The sequence below is a fragment of the Astyanax mexicanus genome, chromosome 3 (genome assembly GCF_023375975.1).
Source record: "Astyanax mexicanus isolate ESR-SI-001 chromosome 3, AstMex3_surface, whole genome shotgun sequence".
NCBI classification, from domain to species: Eukaryota; Metazoa; Chordata; class Actinopteri; order Characiformes; family Acestrorhamphidae; genus Astyanax; species Astyanax mexicanus.
This window is the reverse complement of record NC_064410.1, coordinates 3,501,256-3,527,992: the sequence shown is the minus strand read 5'-3', so window position 1 is coordinate 3,527,992 and position 26,737 is coordinate 3,501,256.

Sequence of the window (26,737 nt, the reverse complement as noted above, 5' to 3'; positions counted from 1 at the left end):
TTAAGTCTGTGGGCTGAAAATCTGAACCAAGTCCTAAGTCTTGAGGGTGTAAATCTGAATTGAGTCTTAAGTCTGTAGGCTGCAAATCTGAGTCAAGTCTTAAGTCTTGAGAGTGTGAATCTATACTGAGTCTTAGGTCTATACGGTGGGAGTCTGAGTCCAGTCTTAAGTCTTGAGATGCAGATCTAATTTATGTCTTAAGTCTGTGGGCTGAAAATCTGAGCCAAGTCCTAAGTCTTGAGGGTGTAAATCTGAATTGAGTCTTAAGTCTGTAGGCTGCAAATCTGAGTCAAGTCTTAAGTCTTGAGAGTGTGAATCTATACTAAGTCTTAGGTCTATACGGTGGGAGTCTGAGTCCAGTCTTAAGTCTTGAGGTGCAGATCTAATTTATGTCTTAAGTCTATATCCTGCAAATCTGAGTCGTCTTCAGTCTTGAGGTTGTGGATCTTAGTCTTAGGTCTATATAGTGGGAGTCTGAGTCCAGTCTTAAGTCTTGAGGTGCAAATCTAATTTAAGTCTTAGGTCTGTGGGCTGAAAATCTGAGCCAAGTCCTAAGTTTTGAGGGTGTAAATATGAATTGAGTCTTAAGTCTATATCCTGCAAATCTGAGGCGTCTTCAGTCTTGAGGGTGCGGATCTAATTTGAGTCTTAGGTCTGTAGGCTGGAAATATGAGTCAAGTCTTAAGTCTTGAGGTATGGATCTGAACTGAGTTTTTGGTCTATATGGTATAAGTCTGAGTCCAGTCTTAAGTCTTGAGGTGCAAATCTAATTTAAGTCTTAAGTCTGTGGGCTGAAAATCTGAGTCAAGTCTTAAGTCTTGAGAGTGTGAATATGAATTGAGTCTTAAGTCTATATCCTGCAAATCTGAGTCGTCTTCAGTCTTGAGGGCGTGGGTGTAAATTGAGTCTTAGGTCTGTACGATGTGAGTCTGAATCAAGTCTTACTGTAAGTCTATAGGCTGCAAACCTGATTCAAGTCTTAACTTTTGAGGGTGCAAATCTAAATTCAGTCTAAATGAATATCCTAGACATCTGAGTCAAGTCTTAAGTCTTGAGGTGTGAATCTTATTTGAGTCTTAAGTCTGTAGGGTGCAAGTCAAAGTTAATTCTTATGTTCTGGGGATGTAATCCAAGTAAAGCGTCAAGTCTTAAAATGATATTAAATGATCGTAAGACAAGGGTATACATAATTTGCACGCTTCTGAACAGTCAGTTTATACGTATTCTTATTGTCTACTGAACTGTAACTGACTGGTGAACTCTGGGAAACGCTCAGTGTGTGGTGGAACCCCTCTAAGCGCCACTCTAAAAGCCTTTATCTCCAGAGCCGTGATTAAGCAAGACTGTCTCTGTAATGACACGTCTTACCGTTAAACAACCGTTCTACGCCACTCAGCAGCCCATCCTCTGTCTCCTTAACACACTCTTAAGCAGGTTATTAAGACAGGCTGAGGCGTATCACAGGAAGGGTCTGGACGAGAGCCAGCTGCTGACTCACTGCCTGTCTGGACTCCACTTGTGAACATTTTAATGGAGCTCTGTGGACTGCAAACATGGACCAGTACAAATCAGTATTTCAATTATATATATATACTTATGGACATTAAAACAAGGGTCAGTCTGAGAAATCCCTAAACTGAAGCCAATACAGCTTATAGTTAATATGACCATGAGTGTAAATATGCATTGATATTTCAGATATATATCTGAGGGCTATATATCTTAAGATTAATAAAAAAAAGACTAATGGTACGAATGTGACTGAAAAAATAAGATACTACTTAAAAATGATGAGTTTCTTTGATTTTACTTAAATTAAAAACCTCTGGAATATAATCAAGAGGAAGATGAATGATCACAAGCCATCAAACCACCAAACTGAACTGCTTTTTGAATTTTTGCACCAGAAGTGAGTAGCATAGTAAAGTTGTCCAAAAGCAGTGTGTAAGACTGGTGGAGAAGAACATGATGCCAAAATGCATGAAGAAAACTGCTATTAAAAACAGGGTTATTCCACCAAATATTGATTGTTCTGAACTGCTAAAACTTTATGTATATGAACTTTATTGCAATTATTTAAGATCAGAAAGCTCTTTTTTTTCAGCCATTTCTGTTTTTATTTGGAATTTGGGAGAAATGTTGTCTGTAGTTTATAGGATAAAACAAAAATGTTTATTTTATTTAAACTTGTACTTATAAATAGCAAAATCAGATAAACTGATTCTTGTTTTACAATGTTAAAATCCCTGAAGAAATGTCGTGTATTGGTATTATTGTTATTATATTATTGTCTTGTCGTCTTCCGCTCCTTCAGTCACTTTAGAGTCCTGTGTACCGTTGTGTACCGCGGTGTAGCAAAGCAATGAAGCCAAATTGAATTGTGGGGGAAACGCACTGAATGGTTTCTTAAGGAACTGTAATGGAATTGTAACGCTCAGGGATCAGGTGTGTTTACACCCGTAGTTTTGATATTGTTTTTGGGTCGATGGAATGCTCTTGTTGTTGTTGGGTGCTGTTATTGTGTGGACTCCTTTTATAAAGCCACTTAATGTTTGATAAAGGTGTTATATCAGGGGTGTCCAAACTACGAGGTATTTTAGAAATAGAATGAAAGTTGGCCCGCTGTTAAGCAGGTTTTTATAATGTGAGATTCAAAGTTTGAATGCTAGGTGTCAGAAACGGGCCAAAGAGTCTAAAAGTGGATAGAGTGCGCATTTCTAGCGCAGAAAAATGGGCCAAAGAGTCTAAAAGCGGAGAGGGTGCGCATTTCTAGCGCAAAAAAAAACAGGCCAAAGAGTCTAAAATCGGAGAGAGAGTGTGCATTTCTAGCGCAGAAAAACGAGCCAAAGAGTCTAAAAGCGGAGAGGGTGCACATTTCTAGCGCAGAAAACGGGCCAAAGAGTCTAAAAGCGGAGAGAGTGCGCAATTCTAGCGCAGAAAATCGGGCCAAAGAGTCTAAAAGCGGAGAGGGTGTGCATTTCTTGCGCAAAAAAACATGTCAAAGAGTCTAAAAGCAGAGAGAGTGCGCATTTCTAGCGCAGAAAACGGGCCAAAGAGTCTAAAAGCGGAGAGGGTGTGCATTTCTTGCGCAAAAAAACAGGTCAAAGAGTCTAAAAGCAGAGAGGGTGCGCATTTCTAGCGCAGAAAACGGGCCAAAGAGTCTAAAAGCGGAGAGAGTGCGCATTTCTAGTGCAGAAAACGGGCCAAAGAGTCTAAAAGCGGAGAGAGTGCGCAATTCTAGCTCAGAAAAACGGACAAATGAGTCTAAAAGTTGCCGTAATTAAGGAGTTTAATATTAAGAGACATCATGAAATTAAACATCAATGTGAAAAATCTTAGTTTACACAACACTGTCAAAGATAAAGATAGTTAGTCAAGTAAAATGGTGTGTAAATGAAAGTAATCAGGAAAATGTATTATTTAAATTGGTATATTTCATTATTTGTTTTATTACAGAGTCTGTGGCCCGTGACTTCACATATATTTCTCCTTCTGGCCCCCAACAAAAAAAGTTTGGACGCCCCTGTGTTATATAGTTGAAAGTTTTGCTATTATTATTATTATTATTATTATTGTTCCTGTGGGACATGAAAAAAGACCAATAGCCAGAAGCGGCTGCAGCAGCTGCAATTTCAGCCGACGTCAGTCAAAAGCCGACAGCGGCTCTAATGCGAACATCTCGAGTTACAGAGAGAGCAGGATGAGCGGACAGCCCTGTGTCCATCCCAACACGTGTGCTAATGTACTCCCAGCTCACAATCTGAATTGCAGTGCACTCTGGGAGGCGGGTAATTGAGCACATGGCGTTCCGAGATTGCCGGAGAGGTAAACAGCGCGCTTGGAGCCGAGTCTGGCATTGATCTATGTGAAGCTGAATGGTCTTTGGCTTTACGGCCTCCTTTTAAGACGTCACTGTCATCTTTTTCACTCTTTTGGACAGCAGCAGCCGCGCGGCCGGCGCGCCTCGGAGAGCCCGTTGTTGCTCCTGTTCCGGATTTTCTCCGGATCCTTCGCTGTGACATTTCTTTTAGTTTGTGCAATTCTCACTTTCTTTCTGTAACAAACCCACGCCAGCCTGAATTCAGCTGCGGAGAGAAAATCCACTTGTCCACTTGTCTATCTGACAATGAGAACCCGACGATGTATCTGAGGATTGGAGGAGGATTTAAAGTCAATGTGATTAGCCTTTTTTTTCTTTTTTTTTAGAATAATTATGATATACTCTTTTCTCTAAAATAAAAATTAATTTAAATACATTTTAAATCCCAAATACTGTTATAGAAGTTTGGGTAACACTCTCTATGAATGGTATGTTTTTTTAGACTAATTAACCTACCATATTTTTCCAATATAAGGTGCACTTCCTTATAATCCTTTAATTGTCTCAAAAATTGTCAGTGCACCTTAAAATCCAGTGTGCGTTATTTAACAATTCCACCAGTCAGGTATAAAGGAGCAGTAAAGACAATCCGATGAAGTACAGCATTATATATATAAAGTTTCAGTTTAGTTCTTCAGCATTCACTCTTTTGCCATTCACCTTGCTATGCGCTAGCATTTAGCTACTAATGCTAATGCTCCAACTTTAGTGCTGGAGAAATCTGGAAATCTGAGCTTACTGTAAACCAACTTAAGCGCTTTATTTACCCAAATAAACAGTTTTCAGGAGAGAAATCTGTGTAGATTAACATTCAGTGCTCATTTGATTAAAAAAAAAGTTTTATTTTTTAGGGATTACAGTTTTTTATTTTACTCAACCTTACTTAACTTAGTTAACTACCCTCCCACCCTGCAGTGGTAGGACCTGCTGAATTAGAAGGGAAGCATGGCGACATTTCTGTTACTTAATAGTGTTGCATAATGGGCCTTATAATAAAAATAAAAATACGGTAATCATAACACATTATAATACATTCTTAAGGCATTATACACATGGTTATATCTTTATAAAAATATAACACGTTACAGCCATGTTTATTATTTTATAAGTAAGAGTGAAAAAACGACAACTCTGGAAAAAAAAATAAGAGACCATGTTTATGTTTTTCTGTGATTTAACCAAATTGAAAAGAGGAAGATGGATGATCACAAGCCGTCAAACCAAGCTGAACTGCTGTATGAATTTTTGCACCAGGAGTAAAGCAGCATAAAGTTATCCAAAAGCAGTGTGTAAGACTGGTGGAGGAGAACATGATGCCAAGATGCATGAAGAAAAAACTGTGATTAAAAACCACCAGGGTTATTCCATCAAGTATTGATTCCTGAACTCTTAAAACTTTATGATTATGAACTTGTTTTATTTGCATTATTTATTATTTGAGGTCTGAAAGCTTTGCATTTTTTTTATTTCAGCCATTTCTCATTTTCTGCAAATGAATGTATAAAAGTAAACTTATGTATGCACTCAGTGAGTGCAGTTGAGTTTTGGAATTTTGGATTGTTTCAATTGGTTTATTTATCATGAAATACTACAAAAAAGTATGACATACAACATGAGTGCTGGTATTGCACACACACACACACACACACACACTACTCTGAGGTCAGGCGTAGGGGTTGATGTATACCGTAGTGCAGGTACTGTATATCGCATTGCCCTTTGGCACAGAGTGTTAGAGTTGACCTGTGGATGACGTCCAATGATTCTGCCCGGCCTCCCTGCCTCGCCCCAAACAGCACCATCTGTCTTTCTGAGAGAAGCGGAGGGTCGGATGAGTTTGCGAAGTTTCAGAGACTCGGGCAGCCCTTGGGTTTGGGGCCTGAAGGTCGAATCTTCTGAGGAAACACAGGTGCAGCTTCCCGTGTGAGATCAGAAATGCAGCACTGCTCCTATATCCTCTAGATGTTTGAAGACTAGAGGTGCGGGGTAGACTTCAAATGATGTAGCCTGCTTATGTGTGCATGTGTGTGTGTGTGAGTTTGTGTGTGTGTGTGTGTGTGTGTGTGCTGGGCGGTCCAGCTGACTAAAGCACTGCCGCTAAGATCGGGAGATCGCTGGTTCGAATCCCAGTCATGCAGCTTGCCATCAGCTGCCGGAGTCTGAGAGAGCACAATCGGCCTTGCTCTCTCTGGTTGGGTACAGTAGATAGCGCTCTTTCCCCTCATCACTCCTCAGGTGATGTGGATCAGCACAATCAGGCATCTGTAAGTTCAAAAAGAGGCGGAGTCTAACTTCACATGTGTTGCGGCATCACTAATGATAGGGGAAATATACAAATGAGTAGCAGCTGAATGGGTGAAACAATTGGCCTTGATAAACTGGGAGAAAATGGGAAAAAAAAGTTTAAGTACATTAAAAATCACTTAAGTCTTTATTTGGTGGCAAGGATAAGATTCTTTAGATTTTTTTTATTAAAAATGTAAAGGTTTATATTTGACATTTAATGTTATTGTTTTGTCAGTAAGATGTCTAATCCTATATAACAACATCTGGAGAGTTGATTTTTACTCTAAAAATGTCATTTTAACTCCTTCCAATTTAAATGGTGTTTAGTTAGATGGTCGTAGTTAAAAAGTGTATTATTTCATTGGTAACCTAAATAAACTACTTTACTGCCAAACTCTACAGAAATTTCATTACATTTTGCCCAAATGCTTTACTTCTTTCGTTGGACACAAAAAAGATGTCTACCTTCTTTTGGTTGTTTGCCTGGCCCCAGTGTTGTAGGCAATAAGAGCAAGTTACCACAACACAACACAAGCTAACCTTGCCTGAATATGAAATTGTAAGTCATACAATCAGCTGAATAGCCAGATACAAAAGTTGGTATTAACCCCTAGACTCAAATAATACGCAATTTGGGTATTTTAAGTCAGTATTTGATGAAGTAGACAAGTATATGTTGAATCCATAATGACCAATAAATATGTGATTTTTAATGTTCAGATGTTATTCAGCAAGTCTATTTACAACCCTCAATTTATAACTTTTCCTTTATTTACATTTATTTATGTCACATGACAGCCATATTCAGCTTAGCCTTGTCTTACTGCATAGTGTTGCTGTTCTCTTTGGGTCCTCTAACTGTCCAGTTGGCACAATATATTGTTAGCTAGCTGAAAATATGTAATAGGGTCTAAAGGGGTTTGCTAATACCCTAGTACCAAACTAGCTTACTAGGGTAGCTAGGGAACTGAGCCTAAGAGCAGACCAATCAGCAGGCTCGTTTTATCACACTTTTGCCCTGTCTCACTTGATCACTACCAAAAATTTAGCAAGCGATCCCTATATACAATATCTTGGTTTCCAAGATTTTCACTGTACATTTTTTTGATTTGCGTCCATTGTGGAGATGCTATCAATAGTAGGAAAACCACAGGAGTCATGGAAAACCAGAGGTGGGATGGCTGGAAGTTTGTAATGCCATATTGGTGCCAGAAGAGAAATCTTGATAGTCATCATCCATGCATAGGGAAAGATGGTTTTGATGAAGTTTTTTTTTTTTTTATGTGAAATACTTTTTATATGCTATTCTGAATTACACAGAAATAACTGGGTTGAAATTTAGAAATTTCAGGGTGCACTGATTTTTTTGTTAAAGAGTTATTTAAGTGTGTGTGTGTGTGTTTAAATGTGTGTGTGTGTGTTTGCACAAGCCTGAATCTCTGCTATGAGCATCATACACATGATCCCTCCCATTAGAGTCTCTTGTATCGATTGGAATAGAAAGTGCTGAAATAGCAGCAGAGAACCTCTCCTCTCTTTCTCTTTCTCTCTCCTTCTCTCTCTCCCCCACTGTCTCAGCTCAAAGGAGTCACTGGAGCTGAAAAACACATGCAACAGCCATGACTGCGGTTCTTCATGGTAGCACGTCTCTCTGATCGGCGGTTCTCCAGTGGCCGCTGTTCTTCAGAGCGCTGATGGTGATGTAGTGCACCTGGGAGGGGCAGCGTGGCCTTGCTCATCACTCAACATCTCACAAGTTTTTAGCATTAGCATGTGCTCAATGGAGGAAATGCCTTGGATCCACCATGAGTTCATGAGGTAGTGTGTATTGTGCTGATGGTGTGAGTGGATAGGAGGACACAGCAGTGCTGCTGGAGTTTTTAAACATCTTAGTGTCACTGCTGGAGTGGGAATAGTCCACCAACCAGAAATATCCAACCAACAGCATCCTGCACAGCAAAATTGAGAGTGTTAAATAACTTCCTTAAACGTCCTTTTTTTTATTTAAGACTGTCCTAGACAACATATGGTCCCACTCACCATAGTGTTGAAATAACTCTTCCACAAGAGTTAAAATATTAGAGTTAATTCAACACCATGTGGAGTCATATGTTAACTCTACGTAACTCTCATCAGTGTTAACACAGTGTTAACAACTCTTAAACAACTCTCTACTCTGTATGATCTGTAAGTAAGATGTGTAGCACATAGGCGAGTATGTCATCAACAATCTAAAAGATCATCCATCCAACCATCTAAAAGATCACCCATCCAATTTTCTAAAAGATCACCCATCCAACCATCTAAGCAACCATTCGTTTTTCCAACTATCTTACTGACCATCAAGCCATCCAACAATCTTAAAGATCATCCATCCAACTATCAAACAAACCATGAGTCATTCCAATTATCTGACTTACCATCAGGTCATTCAACCAATTCTCCATCTATAAATTCATCCAACCATCTAAAAGATCATCCATCCAACCATCTAACCATCAACCACAGTAGGTCAGTTTATTTTGTTTCATTTTGGTCCGATTTTAATCCTATTTACTTTAAAATAAGACACTTTTGTTTTGAAGGGGTGGATGGCTTGGGAAAATATGTGGTGCTATGAATAGCGCTCATATCTGATTGCTGGCGCGATAAGGATCAGGTCATTAAGAGAACTCTAGATGGCGGGGATACTGTCTCCTCTGCAGATAATGACTAATCTTAGCTCGCTGATAACACATGCAGTGCTGCCTGTTTATCTGCTGAGCCCACAGTCCTCCAGCAGGCACTCGGAGTCTGCCTGCCTATACATACTGATGTGACAGCTCTGGACTCAAATGGCTTTGACAGCAGAGCCAACGTGTGTCTCCCTGAGATTTATACTGTAATGAGAGTGGACTGGGCTGAGGACGTAATATGCAGAAATAAATGATAAGAGATGTATATTGACTAGACCACGGATAAAAATGCATTACGTAAATGCGCTTTACTGTAAAGATTTTATATTGAAACTGTTAGATAGAAGTTTCTCTGACTTGGAGTCATTGAACTGGTTCATCTTTGTGGATTCTGGCTACTATACTAAATCAATTAAACATGGTTCAACACATTGTGTTGTGCATATTGTCGCTGTCCAATGAAAAACAAGTTTTGGATTTTTAGGTTATTACATAATTTAAACAGACAAACTGTCCCTTACGCTGTGCCAAAATTTATTGATGAACAGACCAATAGAAAAACTTTAAAATGGCCTGAAATAAACTCTTTTTACAGTTTTAAGTTTTTTTCTCTTTCCTGTAAAGTTGCTTGTTGTGGAGATGCTTGTTCTTCATAGGACAGCGACAATATTTGCTAATAAGATGTGTCAGTTGTCTGTTTCCATTCTTCTCCCCATATCCTGTCAGTTCCAGCATCTCTCCTGTGTCCTCACTCACCTTGAGCTGACAGTCAGTGAAGGACAAAGTGGAAACAAAGCCTGAATAAACCCCAGGGGATGCAAATATTCTTATATAGAACCTTATACAATCTATAGAGTTATTAAAAATTACAATCTGACTGAAAATCTCACTATCCAACCATCTAACCAAACATCAAATATTTTAACCATCCAAAAGATCATCCATCCAACCATCTAAACAACCATCAATTATTCCGACTTTCTGACTGACTAGCAAGTCATCCAACCAATCTTCCATCCATACATTTTTTCCAACCGTCTAAACAATCATCAATCCAACCATCTAACCAACCACCAACTATTCCAACTATCTGACTAACCATCTATCAACAAGTCATCCATCAATCTAAAAGATCAACCATCCAACTATCAAACCTGCCATGAATTTTTCCAACTATCTGACTGACCATCAAGTTATCCAACAAATACCCCATACATAAATTGATCCAACCATCTAAAAGATCATCCATCCAACCATCTAAAAGATCATCCATCCAACTATCAAACCAACCATCAAATATTCCAACTATCTGACTTACCATCAGGTCATTTAACCAATTTTTCATCCATAAATTGATCCAACCATCTAACAGATTATCCATCCAACCATCTAACCAACCATCAATTATTTCATATATCTGACTCACCATCAAGTCTTCCAACAATTTAAAAGATCATACATCCATCCAACTATCTAACCAACCTTCAATCCATCACACTTTATGGCTGACCATTTATCCAACCATTCATCCATCCATCCATCTATCCAACAATTTATCTATCAATCTTATCATTCCTTCAGTTTTATCTGAAAAACCTTCAATCCAGTAACTCAGTAGCTAATAGCTAGTTCTGGAGAATTTTCTAAAATTCTAAAGAAAACAATTCTGCACATGAAAAGAAAAAAAAGGACAGACTGTCAGAACTGTTTAAAGAAACCTGAGTGAGACGACTGCATTTGCAGCGGGCTATGACATCATAATTTCATCAGTATTCCTAATGGCTGCCATAAGGCACTCTGTTTTCTTCTGAAGCTCCTTTTTAGCCCGATTAATCCAGAGAGAGCGAGAGATTGAAAGAGAAAGGGAGAGAGAGAGAGTAAGAGAGAGAGAGAGAGAGAGAGAGAGAGTCTTTCGTATCTTTAAATGACTCCACTCAGTCTAAAAGCAAAGATAAGTCAGAAGCGCTGGTTGTGCCAAGGGCCATGCTTTACACAGAATCATTCAGCAGGCAGGAAGAGCCTTTTCAAATGGCTCACACTCTGCCTTTAATTAATTTCTGCGGTGACGCAGCACACAGCAACAGATGGCACACTTGGCGCTGCTGAAATGCATCACACGTCAGTCGGTTTTTTAAGAATTGACGCATAAAGCTGTGCAGCCGATGCCCCACTGAGGACAATACTGTCGGTGGTCAGAAGCAATTTAAAGAGATAGTTTGTTCGGGTTATACCCCGCTGTGTAATAACGCATTAATGAACACCAGCAACACGTACAGTTGGCAAGGTGTGCTGAAATCACTAAAAGGCAGAGTGTAAGGAAGTAGTAGATGTAATACTAGGGCAGGGGTGTCCAAACTACAGTCCGCGGGCCATTTGCGGCCTGTTTCCTTTTTTGGAGCGTCCCGCGAGGTATTTTAGAAATAGAATGAAAGTTGACCCGCTGTTAATCAGGTTTTTATAATGTGAGATTCAAAGTTTGAACACTAGGTGTCAGAAACAGGCCAAAGAGTCGGAGAGGGTGCGCATTTCTAGCGCGCAAAAACGGGCCAAAGAGTCTAAAAGCGGAGAGGGAGCGCATTTCTAGCGCAGAAAAACGGGCCAAAGAGTCTAAAAGCGGAGAGGGAGCGCATTTCTAGCGCAGAAAAACGGGGCAAAGAGTCTTATAATATGGTGTGCCTTATAGTGTGAAAAATATGGTATTGATTTTTTTTTGCAGTTTACCAAAACCCCATGCTTGTGCAATACTTGTAAAAAAAAAAAAGCACTGACAAGTCACTTACGACCCATTGCTTAAATGCCGGTGTGCTCATAAGCACATATAGTCAGAACTGATGGGTAACTGAACAGTAGTGGTACATGCCTCAGGTGGTCGGGCGCTGTGTTTCGTAAAGCCCGGCTGGTGGAGAGGAGCCCAGTCGCCGAGTGCCTTAAATAGAGCTGTAGTGTGGAGAGAGAGAGAGAGAGAGAGAGAGAGAGAGAAAGAGAGAGTGAGAGCTGGGAATGATGTAACGTGTTGAAATGCAGAATGGGGGTTTAAACAGTGTGTCTGCTCCCATCAGTTTGCATCAGGCCACCACTCACCTGAGCTGCCTTATGCATGTCACTGGCCATTAGCTCGCAGATGGCTAAAGGGCCCATAGGTTCAGCAGTGAGCCGTGCTCTCCCACACACACACACACACACACACATATATATATATATATATATATATATATATATATATATATATATATATATATACACACACACTTACTTGAATACAGAATTTTACCAGCCTATGATATTGTGTGTGTGTGTGTGGAAGCCTGTTTGATGTGTGTGTATGTGTGTATCATATATATATACACAGTACGGGCCAAAAGTTTGGACACACCTCTTTTTTTCAATGCGTTTTCTTTATTTTCATGACTGATATTTACATTGTAGATTCTCACTGAAGCATCAAAACTATGAATGAACACATGTGGAGTTTTATGTACTTAACAAAAAAAAGGTAAAATAACTAAAAATATATTTATATATATTCTAGTTTCTTCAAAATAGCCACCCTTTGCTCAGATTACTGCTTTGCACACTCTTGGCATCATTCTCTCAATGAGCTTCATTAAGAGGTGGCCACCTGAAATGAAAAGGTTTTCCAACAGTCTTAAAGGAAGGAAGGAGTTCCCAGAGGTGTTTATTAGCACTTGTTGCTCCTTTGCCTTCTTCACTCTGTGCTCCAGCTCACCCTAAACCCAAAGCTCATCTGGATTGGGTTCAGGTCCGGTGACTGTGGAGGTTCAGCTCATTTTTTGTCAAGTACATAAAACTCCACATGTGTTCATTCATAGTTTTGATGCTTCAGTGAGAATCTACAATGTAAATATCAGTCATGAAAATAAAGAAAACCCATTGAATGAAGGAAGATGGTGTGTCCAAACCTTTGGCCTGTACTGTATATATATATATATATATATATATATATATATATATATATATATATATATATATATATATATATATATATATATATATATACACACACACACACACTGGCCAGGAACCCTGCTAGGACACGCCTACAAGAACAATTCTGATAATTAATGGGTTATTAATGTTTTATTACACTAGCATCAACTCCAGGACAGAAATGATGTTTCATAATATAAGATGCAGAATTGAAAGTGTAATTCCCACTCTGCCACATTAATTGTTGATTAAATTGGAAACAAAACTAAACTATGCCTGTCAATCACACACTGTGCTGAGGTCAGTGCTGTTACTGTACTGTGCCGTGTGCTCAGTGCTGTGTGCTGTTGTTTGATTGGCTTGGCTGTGCTGTGATGTGTGATGATGTGCAGTACTGTGCACACACAGCCGGCTGGCTGGCTGGGTCATGGCGCTGTCACAGGTGCGGGGAGTGTGTGCGGTGCTGCTGAGCAGACTACTCTAGCTGAATAAACAGATAAATTTGTTCAGTGTCTCGTCTCTCGCTTTCCTCTCGCGCTCGGCTTCTCTCTTATGGAGTCAAATTGGGGTCTTTAATGCTGACGAGAAAATAAAACTGTCACAAAAAAAATGTCCACGAATTGCAAAAAAAATCTAATTTTGCAAACAAAGAAGAGAACATAAGTTACCTTTTTTCAATTGTAATATTTTTTTTAGAATTAATCTTTTGCAAAAACACTTTTTCTTTGCGTTTTGCACTTTGCGTTCCTTTTTTCTCTTAGCAGTACTTTCCCTCCTTTGCGTTCCTCCGTTTTGTTTGCGAGTCTATTTTGACCCCTTTTTGACGTGGGGGCGTGGGGAGAGGAGAGGGGCGTGGCTATGGAGGAACGCGTCATCAGCTGGAGCCTCTGCTCAGCCTAGACGCTAACCAGGCTGAACAACAGCTATTTAACAGTTATAATTCATAAGTTAATTCTAATCATTTATTTTACATATACCTAACTACTGAATTATATAATACTGTATTGTTGTTTTCAGTTAAATTAAGCAAAACGCTGAATTTTAGCTTCTTTTTTATCCAGCGTTCTTGCTGCAGTTACACGCGGCCGCCTGTAGATGGTGGATTTTAACAGTGAAAAACGCCATTAAAACACAACGCTGCAAAAACGATCTAAATAAAAAGGAAAAACACAGAACGTTTAATTTGTACCACGGCCGGGAAACTTACTATTTTCTTGATGGAACCATATACTCTGTAAACACTCAGAATAAAAAGGTAAAACACAGAAAGACCTCCAAGTTTATTTAAACTTCAATGTAATATAGATAAAATAAAATAATAAAACAGAACATAACAAAAAAGAATATTAATGTTCAATTTCCAGTGTGATTATACAAAATATCAAAAGTAATATTTGCTCTTTAGTGTGAGGTACTGTATCTTACATCTGACATTTAAATGTTTTCCTGTTTTCTATTATTATTTTAATAATTAATATATTTTTGCTTTTAGGATAACTTCATATGGGCACACTGCACATGTGTGTCTAACCTTATCTCACAGTCTCCTCTTTTTTATTTTTCTGTCATGTGTTTGTGTGTATCTGTATAAAAGTTCCTGGAACAGACTAATTTCCACAGGGAGATTAATACATTATTTTTTATGCTATGTTCGGTTTTATTATCTTATTATCTATATTATTTTGAAGTCCAAATTAAACGTTCTGTGTTTTCCTTTTTATTTAGATCGTTTTTGCAGCGTGTTTTAATGGCGTTTTTCACTGTTAAAATCCACCATCTACAGGCGGCCGCGTGTAACTGCAGCAAGAACGCTGGATAAAAAAGAAGCTAAAATTCAGCGTTTTGCTTAATTTAACTGAAAACAACAATACATTATTATATAATTCAGTAGTTAGGTATATGTAAAATAAATGATTAGAATTAACTTATGAATTATAACTGTTAAATAGCTGTTGTTCAGCCTGGTTAGCGTCTAGGCTGAGCAGAGGCTCCAGCTGATGACGCGTTCCTCCATAGCCACGCCCCTCTCCTCTCCCCACGCCCCCACGTCAAAAAGGGGTCAAAATAGACTCGCAAACAAAACGGAGGAACGCAAAGGAGGGAAAGTACTGCTAAGAGAAAAAAGGAACGCAAAGTGCAAAACGCAAAGAAAAAGTGTTTTTGCAAAAGATTAATTCTAAAAAAAATATTACAATTGAAAAAAGGTAACTTATGTTCTCTTCTTTGTTTGCAAAATTAGATTTTTTTTGCAATTCGTGGACATTTTTTTCGTGACAGTTTTATTTTCTCGTCAGCATTAAAGACCCCAATTTGACTCCATACTCTCTCTCTCTCTCTCTCTCTTTCTCGCGCACAGACACACTACACTCTCTCTCACACAGTCAGTGCATAATGAAGAGTGTGAGAGGCTCAATATGGAAGCAGCAGGCCACACAGTGACTCATCATGAGGTTAAAATAAGGTGGGTGCGCCAGGCTCCCTCTCGCGCCCCTCTCGCGCATGTGACGGGGAGTGGAAGTGGCATGAATATTCAGCGAGCTCAAAGAGCAGAGACCTGCAACAACAGGCTTTGATCCGACTCACTGAGAGCCCGGGATTCTTCTCCGAGCCCAGCGGCGCGAGGGTGGGAGCGCGAGAGTAAGAGAGAGAGAGAGAGAGAGAGAGAGAGAGAGAAAGGGGACCATGCACAAATTCATGACTCTTCTTTTTTTTCTTCTAAAACCGTGTGAGCATTGACTGTGTGCAGATTTGATGTGGTAATAGGCAAACAGGCTCTCAGCTTTGTAATCCTGTGTGTGGACCCTTTGTGTGTGTGTGTGTGTGTGTGTGTGTGTGTGTGTGTGTGTGTGTGTGTGTGTGTGTGTGTGTGTGTTTATTTTCAGACGTTTCAAATGTCCTATTTTTTTGTGAAAGCAAGGAAACCAGGAATAACCTAATCTATACCCTAATGCAGCATTGCCGAGTAGCATCACAGCACAGCACTAACGCTTAGAGGATAGCGCAGCGACTCGGTTCCGATACATCAGTTCACAGATGCCTGATTGTGCTGATCCACATCACCTTAGGAGTGATGAGGGGAAAGAGTGTCATCTACTGTACCCACCTTGAGAGAGAGCAAGACCAATTGTGCTCTCTCAGGGCTCCGGAAGCTGATGGCAAGCTGCATGACCAGGATTCGAACCAGCGATCTCCCAATCATAGTGGCAACCAGATCAGGAGTGCATGCTGGGAATTGGAGTCTTTTTTGATCAGAGTCCAGAGCAGGCAGAATGAATAGGCACACAGAACAGCCAGTCATAAAATACATGCAGCTATAACATTACGGAATAGTACAACATAAACAACGAGACATATATTTCAGAGCAAACAATTACAACAATAATAATAGCTTAGTACAGTATTTAGGCAACTCTTTACAACATAAAGAACAATAAAAAATAAATAAGACAATAGCAAATATCACAGTAAATAGTATTGCATTGTATAACATAGCATTATAGTTCAGTGTAACACAGCAAAGCATAGCATAACACAACACTGAACAGCCCCCAAACCGACAGCACACTACTCATCCAAGCCTACAGCCATTTAAATGTGTCACGGCCGTACACAAGACTGATGTGTGACGTCAGCATCCTTTTAGACAGCACAAAAACACATATAAATAAACACATCCATGCAGCTCTGTAAAAAAAATGAAGAGACCACTTCAGTTTCTGAATCAGTTTCTCTGATTTTTATAGCTATATGTTTGATTAAAATGAACATTGTTGTTTTATTCTATGAACTACAAACAACATTTCTCCCAAATTCCAAATAAAAATATTGACATTTAGAGCATTTATTTTATTGCAGAAAATGAGAAATTGATGAGATAACAATTTTTTTTTTCTTTAAGACTTATGCAAAGTAATAATGCAAAGGAAACAAGTTTAAATCCATATGTAAAAAAAGCTTTAAGAGTTCAGAAATCAATATTTGGTGGAATAACCCTGATGGTTTTTAATCACAGGTTTTTTTTATGCATCTTGGCATCATGTTCTCCTCCCTCCACCAGTCTTACACGCTGCTTTTGGATAACTTTATGCTCTTTATACTCCTGGTGCAAAAATTCAAAAAGTAGTTTAGTTTGGTTTGATGGCTTGTGATCATCCATCTTCCTCTTGATTATATTCCAGCATGCTAACCTAATCACACCTTTACACACACACACACACACACACACACACACACAAACACACAATCAGGCCGTCAGCAAATGGTAACGCCTCCGCTCAGGTCACGATTTTAACATGAAAGCCTCGGGCTAATTGAGAAGCCTTACTCAGAGCGGTGAGGAGCCAATCAGAGGCCTTGCTGGCAGTGCTTGTTTGCAGTTCAGCTCTCGGGTTGAGGGCAGAGCAAACACACACGAGGCTGCTGCTCAGATATCCTCAGAAATGCAGACTTTAGTCTGCTGGCAAGCAGCGTCCCTCAGCATGTCTGCCAAAGTGGGTCAGCAACACCCACTGTACACACACACACACATACATGCATGCATGCACACGAATATATATATACACACACACATGCATATAACAAACATGCACCTTACATATACTATACTGTTTAAATAACTAGGGGATCAGTGCAATAAATGCTGTAGTGACACTGCAATTTACTCAGCTTAATTGCTGTTGTTACCATGTCTCCATTGTGAATTCATATTTGAGGAATACACAGTATTAAGAATTGATATATACATTATTTGTGCATTAAATATATTAAATGGGGTTGGTTGGTTGGTTGATGCTGCAGTTGGTCTGCAGGTTTAGGTTCAGCAACAGTATGTGCTGAAAGAATGAGGTCAGCTGACTACCTGAATATACTGAATATAGACCAGGTTATTCCATCAATGGATACATTTTTTCTGCCCTGATGGCACGGCCATATTCCAAGATCTGTGCAAGTCAATGTAAAAAACGTTTTATTCAAAGTCTTTTGATTCATAAAAGGTTTTTAAATGACAGCGATAATATTATATGATACATTACATTACATGACACTCCACAGACCCTATCACCTGAATATTGATTCACCTGTTTCACTCACTATATAAACCCCCTCACCACACAATAACACGCCACACGATTTTTATCTTGCACACTTTAATATTGCTTTGCTGGGTTTTAACCTGGACTGTCTCTGTTTGCTGCCTTACGTTTTTTTTTGTATGTAGGTTTTGACTGAGGCTATTTTATATTATTAGATTTCAAATTTTGAATGGTACTGTACACACACATGTACAGACACACACACACTGAACACAGAGTCTGAGCTGCTGTAGCCCTGTCAGGCGCTTTGCTCTTGCGTGTAGAAATATTTGCGTAGCTGCAGCACTTGCCCTTTGGAAAGCCGGAGCTGTGTCTGAAACGCGGGTGAATAATGGCCACTAAAAGGCTGATTGAATCACTTTAGAGAAATGTTAAGTGCGCCTTCCTTGAGTGCGGGGCCACATGAAAAGAGAGTGTTGAGATGAGGAGAAGTAAAAGGAAAGCTGGAGTGAAGAAGTGAGTGAGTGTAAAAGAGAACAGTGTGAACAGTGTCTACAGTGGGGGAGGTACATGGAGCATGGAACACACTGGATCAGGCTAACTTTGGGTAGTGTACCTCTTGGTGAGAGATTGGTGGTCCAACTACAGGGTTTGGACAATGAAACTGAAACTCCTGGTTTAAGAGCACAATAATTTATTGTGGTGACGGACAGTTCTGCTGGAAACAGGAGAGTTGAGGTGCACATTGAATTCTGTCGTGATTTGATCAGCCGTGATTTTATGTTTTTCGGATACAATCCGGGTTAGCACCCGAACATCCCTTTCAGACAGCTTCCTCTTACAGCGTCCACAGTTAATCCGGTTGGATGTGGTTGGTGCTTCTTGGTGGTATGCTGACATTACCCTGGATACCGTGGCTCTTGATGCATCACAAAGACTTGCTGTCTTGGTCACACATGCTCCAGCAAGACGTGCACCAACAATTTTTCCTCTTTTCAACTCTGGTATGTCACCCATAATGTTGAGTCCTCTTACCCTGCTAATTGAACCTTCACACTCTGCTCTTACTGGTGCAATAATGTGCAATTAATATAGATTGAACACCAGGCTGCTCCAATTTAGCCATGAAACCTAAAATCCCACACTAAAATGACAGGTGTTTCAGTTTCATTGTCCAACCCCTGTAAATATGTATATAAAGTGTGTGACCCTTTTTTGTCATCTCTCCAAATGCTGTGATGTCGTTCCTCAGCCTGACTTTTCTCTGAAGGTGATTGTGGAGCTCTGTCTCAGGTGAAGGTCTCGGCAGGTGGTGACAGAGCAGGAGAAGCAGGTCAGGCGTATCAGTGCAGCGGGAGACGAACCCCCTGCACGACTGCGCGGTGACGTCACGCCCGCAGCCGCTCACACTCACACTCACACACTCGCAGCCTGTGCACACCTGTCCTCTGGTTAAGTAATGGATTATGCTGATGCCACAGTTATCCCCTGCGCAATTATACCCTCCCCCTGGAGACCGACCCAGCGCTGACGATGATAACGGCGATGATGATCTGCAGGATTGGAGGTTACTTTCACATTACAGTTTTTTTTTACGCTTCTGAGTGACCCATATCTGCCACTAACTCATCCTTTTTTATCCTTTTTTTCAATATAACCATGAAATAGCAATTTCCAGTTGTTTTAAAGGTGTTTTTTTGGCTGTAATGTGCATTTGTTCTTAGACAATTGTCACAATCTGGCCCTGGCCTTTTCACCTGTGTTTCTTTTGTAGCTCCGCCCCCTCATTACCTTAACCAGGTGTTACCTGTTTCCTGTTCCTTCCAAGTGTACTTATACTCCAGCGTTGAAACTGTGTTTTTCACAATATAAAAGACTTCCCTTCAAGACTGATAAACATGTATTTCATGTCTGTGCAACTGAATACTGTTGCTGAGTACCGTTGATTGTTAGTTCACTATCATTTGAACAAACAATCCTTTACATTGTGCCAAAATTACTTAATGAACGGACAAATAGAAATACTTAAAAAGGACCTGAAATAAAAGTTTTTTTTTCTCTCTATTGTAAAGTTACAGTTTTGGAGATACATGTTTTTTATTCCACAGCAACGATACTCACAGCCCTATTTAAGTAATGTTCTAATTTGTACTATGACAAAAATTACTCCACTAAGTTAAGTAAGTAAGTTGGATTGTTTAACACTTTTAAGCTATTATATGATTCCTCATGTGTTCCTTCATAGTCTAGATGACTTCATTATTCATGTATAATGTAGGGGGAAAAAAAACTTTTGATAGGTCAAGTATAATAAGAAATTGAATAAAATGTTGACAAGACAAAACGTGAAATATCTCAAGTAAAATGTAAAAAAAAAAAATACAGTCTTTTATGAACTGGGATTGTAAGAAAATAAATAAATAAATAAATAAATAAATAAATCCAGAACATTTTTAAAGTTAAAGTTTTTTTTTTCTAGTGCAGCCACAACAATCATCAGAAATATTATGATGGAACTGGCACTCATCAGAACCGCCCCCTAGGAAAGGAAGAACAAGAGTTACCTCCCTCTGTTGCACAGTGTAAGTTCTTCAGAGTTTCCAGCCTCAGAAAGCGCAAGTACAGAGTATTTTGATTGTAATGATTTCTTATGTGTTCCTTCATAGTCTAGAAAACTTCATTATTCATTTACGTATAATGTAGGGGGAAAAAAAACGAACTTCTAATTGATTAATTGATACTGTACACTAAGAAATGAAAAAAAAAGACAAGATAAAGCATGAAATATCTCATTGCATTTTCAATTCTTTCACAGCCTTTTCTGAATTGGGATTGTAAGAAATTTCTTTTTTTTTTTTTGATGGATTGAAGTTCTGAATCTCAGTGTAATGCGTGTAACAAGTGACACCCCTTCTCCATACACATCTACACATCTACACACACACACCGCACACACCGAGCGTTTGGATGTACTCAGCCGTCCAGCATGCGGACAACTGATTTACAAGAATTAATGGATTAATTTCCATCATATCGCGAGTGCGATGAATCATTTCATTAATCACGGGCCTTTTGCGGCGGAGAAAAAATGGCATGTGCCACCGCGTGTGCACGCGTTCCGTGATTAGCAATAACTTTACACGCCAGAGCAGGAGCGGAGCCAGCACCCATAATCTCTACATCAGCCGGTTTAATCAATGTGCCAGTCTTACCCTTCAACTCATGTGTGAATGAACACATGTGCACAAATACACATATACCTATAGTACACACACACACACACACACACACACACACACACACACATACTGAAACAAACACCCATCCTGTAACATGATAATGTAAATTTCAACCACCTGTGCATCTGGATTTAATTTCATTAGATCATTACAAACCAACAGAATGGTGCATCAAATACAAAATATCAGCATTATATACTTATTATGATCTATTTTAAGCGTTTATTTCTTTTATTGAACACAACATTATGGGTGACATACCAGAGTTCAAAAGAGGACAGATTGTTGGTGGACGTCTTGCTGGAGCATCTGTGACCAAGACAGCAAGTCTTTGTGATGCATCAAGAGCCACGGTATCCAGGGTAATGTCAGCATACCACCAAGAAGGACCAACCACATCCAACAGGATTAACTGTGGACGCTGTAAGAGGAAGCTGTCTGAAAGGGATGTTCGGGTGCTAACCCGGATTGTATCCAAAAAACATAAAACCACGGCTGATCATATCACAGCAGAATTCAATGTGCACCTCAACTCTCCTGTTTCCACCAGAACTGTCCGTCACCACAATCAATTATTGTGCTCTAAAGTTCCTTAAGAATCACAAATCTGGTCATTTTTCATTCCCAATAATATCACATACCCTCTATTAGACATCAGACAGCTATTAAAAGTTCCTGAATAAATGAAACGCAGAGAGAAAGCCATTACTCATCCCACCTATGGTTCACACAGGGGGCTTTGTGTGAAGACATGTCCCTGCTGTGTCACTCAGCGCCGACATTTCAAAGCAAATGCTGCGGATCAGAAGAACCGGGCGGTGCCCTCTTGACCTTTCTTCCTCACTAATGACCATGACTCACACACCACTGGGTTCTGTTGCTCACACACACACACACACATGGACAAACGGCTTCTTCTCCAGCTCAGCATCTCACTTCACCACTCCACAGCATGAAGCAGAGGAGGATTCTTTAGAGGTTTCGAAAAAACACTTTTAGTTACATCTTTATCTCAATTAAAGCCAACTGTTGCGGAAGAACCCAGTCAACCTGATGCAGCGGCGTCTCCAATGACCTTGAGTTGGGATACTAATGGAGAATCCCATTATTATATTGTGTAGCTTTTGTGATTTGCAGGGTTTATATGGTTTATAAAACATTGAATCAATCTTTCTAACGCAGGCGTAGACGCAAAAAGACGCCTGAATTCTGATTTGACCGTTTACATTCATGTCGCATGTCCATGGATCGGATATGTGTCTGCTTTAGGACCACATATGAAAGCGACTAAAATCTGATTTGAAAAAAAAAATGGAAACGAATTTGGCACTTTCACACAACTGCAAAAAAAAAACAGACCTGGGCCACATTGACCAGAAAATCAGATTTGAGTCACTTTAGCCTTTACTATCTGGTGGTCACCACTTAGTAAATTCCTTTGAGAGCTCCATATGAAAGTGACTAAACTCTGATTTGAAAAAAATTAGACTTGGCATGTTCACACAGGTGTGAAAAAGCAGATCTGAGCCACATTGAGCAAGAAAATCAGATTTGAGTCACTTTAGCTTTTACTATCTGGTGCTCACCACTTAATAAGTGGTGCTCACCACTTAGTGAGTGGTGATCACCACTTAGTATGTGGTGATCACCACTTAGTATGTGGTGCCCACCACTTAGTAAGTGGTGCTCACTACTGAGTATGAGGAGCTCAACCCTTTTAACGTAAAAAAGAAAAATACACCATGTCCCTTTGGGGACTACGTAGGAAAGTGACTAAAATCTGATTTAAAAAAAAGGCACGTTCACACAACCGTAAAAAAAAACAGATCTGAGCCACATTGAGCAGAAAATCAGATTTGAGTCACTTTAGCCTTTACTGTCTCGTGCTCACCACTTAGCAAGTGGTGCTCACAACTTAAAATCTGGGGCTCACCACTTAGTAAGTGGGGATCACCACTTACTACATGGTGCTCACCACTTAGTATGTGGTGCTCACCACTTTTTACAAAAAAAAAATACCCCTTTGAGGGCACCGGATGAAAGAGATTAAAATCTGATTTGAAGAAAATGGAATCACATTTGGCATGTTCACACAGCTGTGAAAAAATCAGACCTGAGACACATTAAGCAAAAAAAATCAGATTTGAGTCACTTTAGCCTGGTAATGTGAATGTAGCTTTATTCTCTCTCTCTTTTTCTCTCTGTTTCAAGCCTGCCAGAGTAGAAATAAGCCCACTCTTAATTGGTGGGAGGTAGAAAAGGCATGTGTGTGTGTGTGTGTGTGTGTGTGTGTATTGGGGGGGGCTGTTGTGTAAGACCGAAACATCCACATTAGCCGTCCAGTAATGAACCTGTTGTTCACCCCCCTCCATCGGCAGGAGACGCTTTGAAGCTCTTTAAAGCTGTAGATAAGGGATCTGCTGGGACTGGAGCAGCAGCAGGGCCAGCGGGTGGATTCTTCTCCTCGGCTCACGCGTCTCAAGGTTAACACTGAACTGCAAACAGCTCTCAAAGCGCCGTGATCAAATTAAAGCGTGAAAAGACGTCCGTCGACGCTCCACCTATAACCGAAGGGCCTGTTTTTCAGGAGGAAAACTCTAGGAATTAGGGCACGGTCACGTGGCCTGAGCTGACAGATCATAAAACACACTTTTATCACTCTTTTTTAGTCTATTTTTCTTGGTACTAAACGATTATGTGGAAATTAAACAACAGTGGTGGAAAATCAACAGGTACATAAACCAGGTAAAGGCTAGTTTAGAAAAGGTCATGTGATCATTGGGAGGAGTTTAGAGAATTTTTTTTGAGTTGGAGTCAGGAAGGAGAGATAAAGGAGAGGTGAAGAGTGAAGAAGAGTCATGACAAAAGTATTTCCAGTATAAGTCAGTATAAAAGTATTTCCCTTCAAACTTAAGTACTTGAGTGGCAAAAGTAAGAATACCATGATTTATTATGGCTCTAAAGTTTTATTTTAATTTTGTTATGCAATATTCACTCACTCATTTGATTCAAACTGAATCATTTAAGGTGAAAACACTCTCTTTAATGCTATTAATTACTAATTATTACTGATAACAGTCTGATCTCTGTTAAAATCATCATTAATATGGCTCTGAGTGGTCTAGCAGACTAAGCACTGCTTTTATGTTCGAATCCTGTTCATGTAGCTTGCCATCAGCAGCTACTGGAGCCCCAAGAGAGCACAATTGGCCTTGCTCTCTCTGGGTGGGTACAGTAGATGGGGCTCTTTCCCCTCATCACTCCAAAGGGTGATTTTGATCAGCACAAGGCTGCATCTGTGAGCTGATGTATCAGAAGCTTGATGCTGCGCTTTTCATCCAAACACACTGTGATGCTACTCGGTAATGCTGCGTCAGCAGCAGTTCAAAAAGAAGATACAAGTCAAATTAACCCAGAGACATTCCCAAAAAATAAGGTGAAATATAGGTTTCAGATTCCAAAAAATCTGCACCAAAAAGCCCCAAACCTTATTACTTTTATTAGGACATCAGTATTGGAGAGCTTTAGTAGAGAACCGGTACATTACTTAACACCAGACAGCTGCACACTGTCAAAAACCTTAAAGTCTAAACTCTAAAGTCTTCTTAACTTTGATTGACCATTGTTGAAAACATGATGTAGTTTGAGCAACAGTACGTTTTAAGCTGAGTCAGCAGAAAATACATTTTTGAGAATTGCCTTTTTTGTATCTTTTTTTCTTTGAAAGCTAAGAACTGAGCACTTAACAGTTCTAGAACTTCAGAAAAAGGGCAGTTCCTTGCATATATTCTATATCATAAACCATACCCATCCACCTAGTCAATACATACCCAGTCTATCCACTGTATCCTGTATATGGTCACTATTTTGTTCAAATTCAATAACAGTGGTGGACCAGGTACACAAACCATATATTGGCTAGTTAAGAACAGGTCATGTGATTGTTGGGAGGAGCTCAGAGGACTGTTTTTGGGTTGGAGTACTTATCAGTGCTCCTCTTTCTGATTAGTGGTGGAGTCAGGAAAGAGAGATAAAGGAGAGGTAATGAGTAAAGAAGAATCATGTGATCAACGTCGGGATCTGGGGTCTTCTATAAGATGTTATACAGTTATACAGTTAATGCAAGAAACAAGGAAGTCCTCCTTTTTAACTTTAATTTAAGTAAAAGTATTAAAGTATTTCCCTTCAAATGTACTGACGTATCAAAAGTAACAGTACAAAGAGTACCATGATTACTGATTACTTTTTTGGAGTATTGGATATACAGTACTGCAATCGTTTATCTTTAACTATCATCAAAAGCAAAGCAAAAGTAAATTGAACGTCAGTGTAAACGTGTACACTCATTACATAACTACTAATTACTAATTACTGTGTAATTGTTGCAGTGCTATAATAGCAAGTAAGCTCTAGCGCAAAGTCATTTCTAGGAATGGTTTTCCAAGACATGCATGTTCTATACATAGTGTCTCCCAAATGACCTGACATCCCGTAGCACGTGAATACAAGCCGGCCTACATTTAGCTGCGTCGCATTTCAAGGTTGCTCAGTTAAACAAGTCATCCTGAAGTCATCCTGAAGTCATGTTTGGCATCGTAAGAAAAAAAAAAGAAAAGAAACGCATCAGGCCCGCTTTAATTACTCTCTCAGTGCTGGTAATTTGAAACGCTACGGCTCAGTAAGTTGCTGTATACAGCGAAGTCAGCGCGCCCGCTCCAACTCAAGTCACGTAGCTGCAGGCACTGCAGTCCACACTGCAGAGGTATGGATCAACAGATGCAACTTTTTTTTTCTTTTTTTTTTTTTTTTACGTCATCCCACCCAGGAAAATGACTCTGCGTCATCAATCCTCGCTCTCCACACGAGGTGCGGGTCTATTTTAGTCAACAGCTTCCTCTTATGCAACAACGCAGCCTGTGTTTTTCGTCCAGACCACTGTAGTAATACATACTCTAGGCCGTGGGAATGCAGTAGAAAACCATTACTCAGCAAGTATCACTGCTGTGTCCAGGCAAGAAGCTTCTACATTCAACACACAAATACACACACAGAAAACCACAGAATGCTATGTTATTTGTTGGCTCTTTATTATGAAGTGAGACAAAATGCCCGGTGTCATTGTGCTTTACATTGTCCAAATACTGGGCAAAAAAACCCAGGGGGAAGAAAAAAAGAACTCCAGAAATAAGGTCATTTGATTCTATACAGTCTGTAGAAATAATTGATCCCAAAGGACTATTTACAAGGCGTCTTTTGCAACAAACAGCTCCCTTTTGTTCGTAATACAAAAAAACAGAGGTTCAACTAATACAAGGCCCATCTACCTGAATCTCTAAGGTTTGTGCTACTAGTTTTCGAAAAACGAAACCAAAAAACGAACGAACGAAAAGTCGTAAATGTTCTCAAAGAAGTGCTTTTGCTTTTTTTAAGGATACGTCTCTGCCATGGCAATATCACTGCACTAACATATCAGTAAAAAGAAGAACCGCTGCTGTGAAAGTTCTAAAACTCCACCACTCGACAGCTCCAGACCTGCAGAACTCTGAATACAGTAGTAATAATAAGTAGTTAAAATGCAGAACTTCAGCACTGGACAGCTCCAAAAAAAGCTGAGCTTCAATAGAATGAATACAGTTCCAGATCCTTAACACTGGATACTTCCAATACTTGGGTACT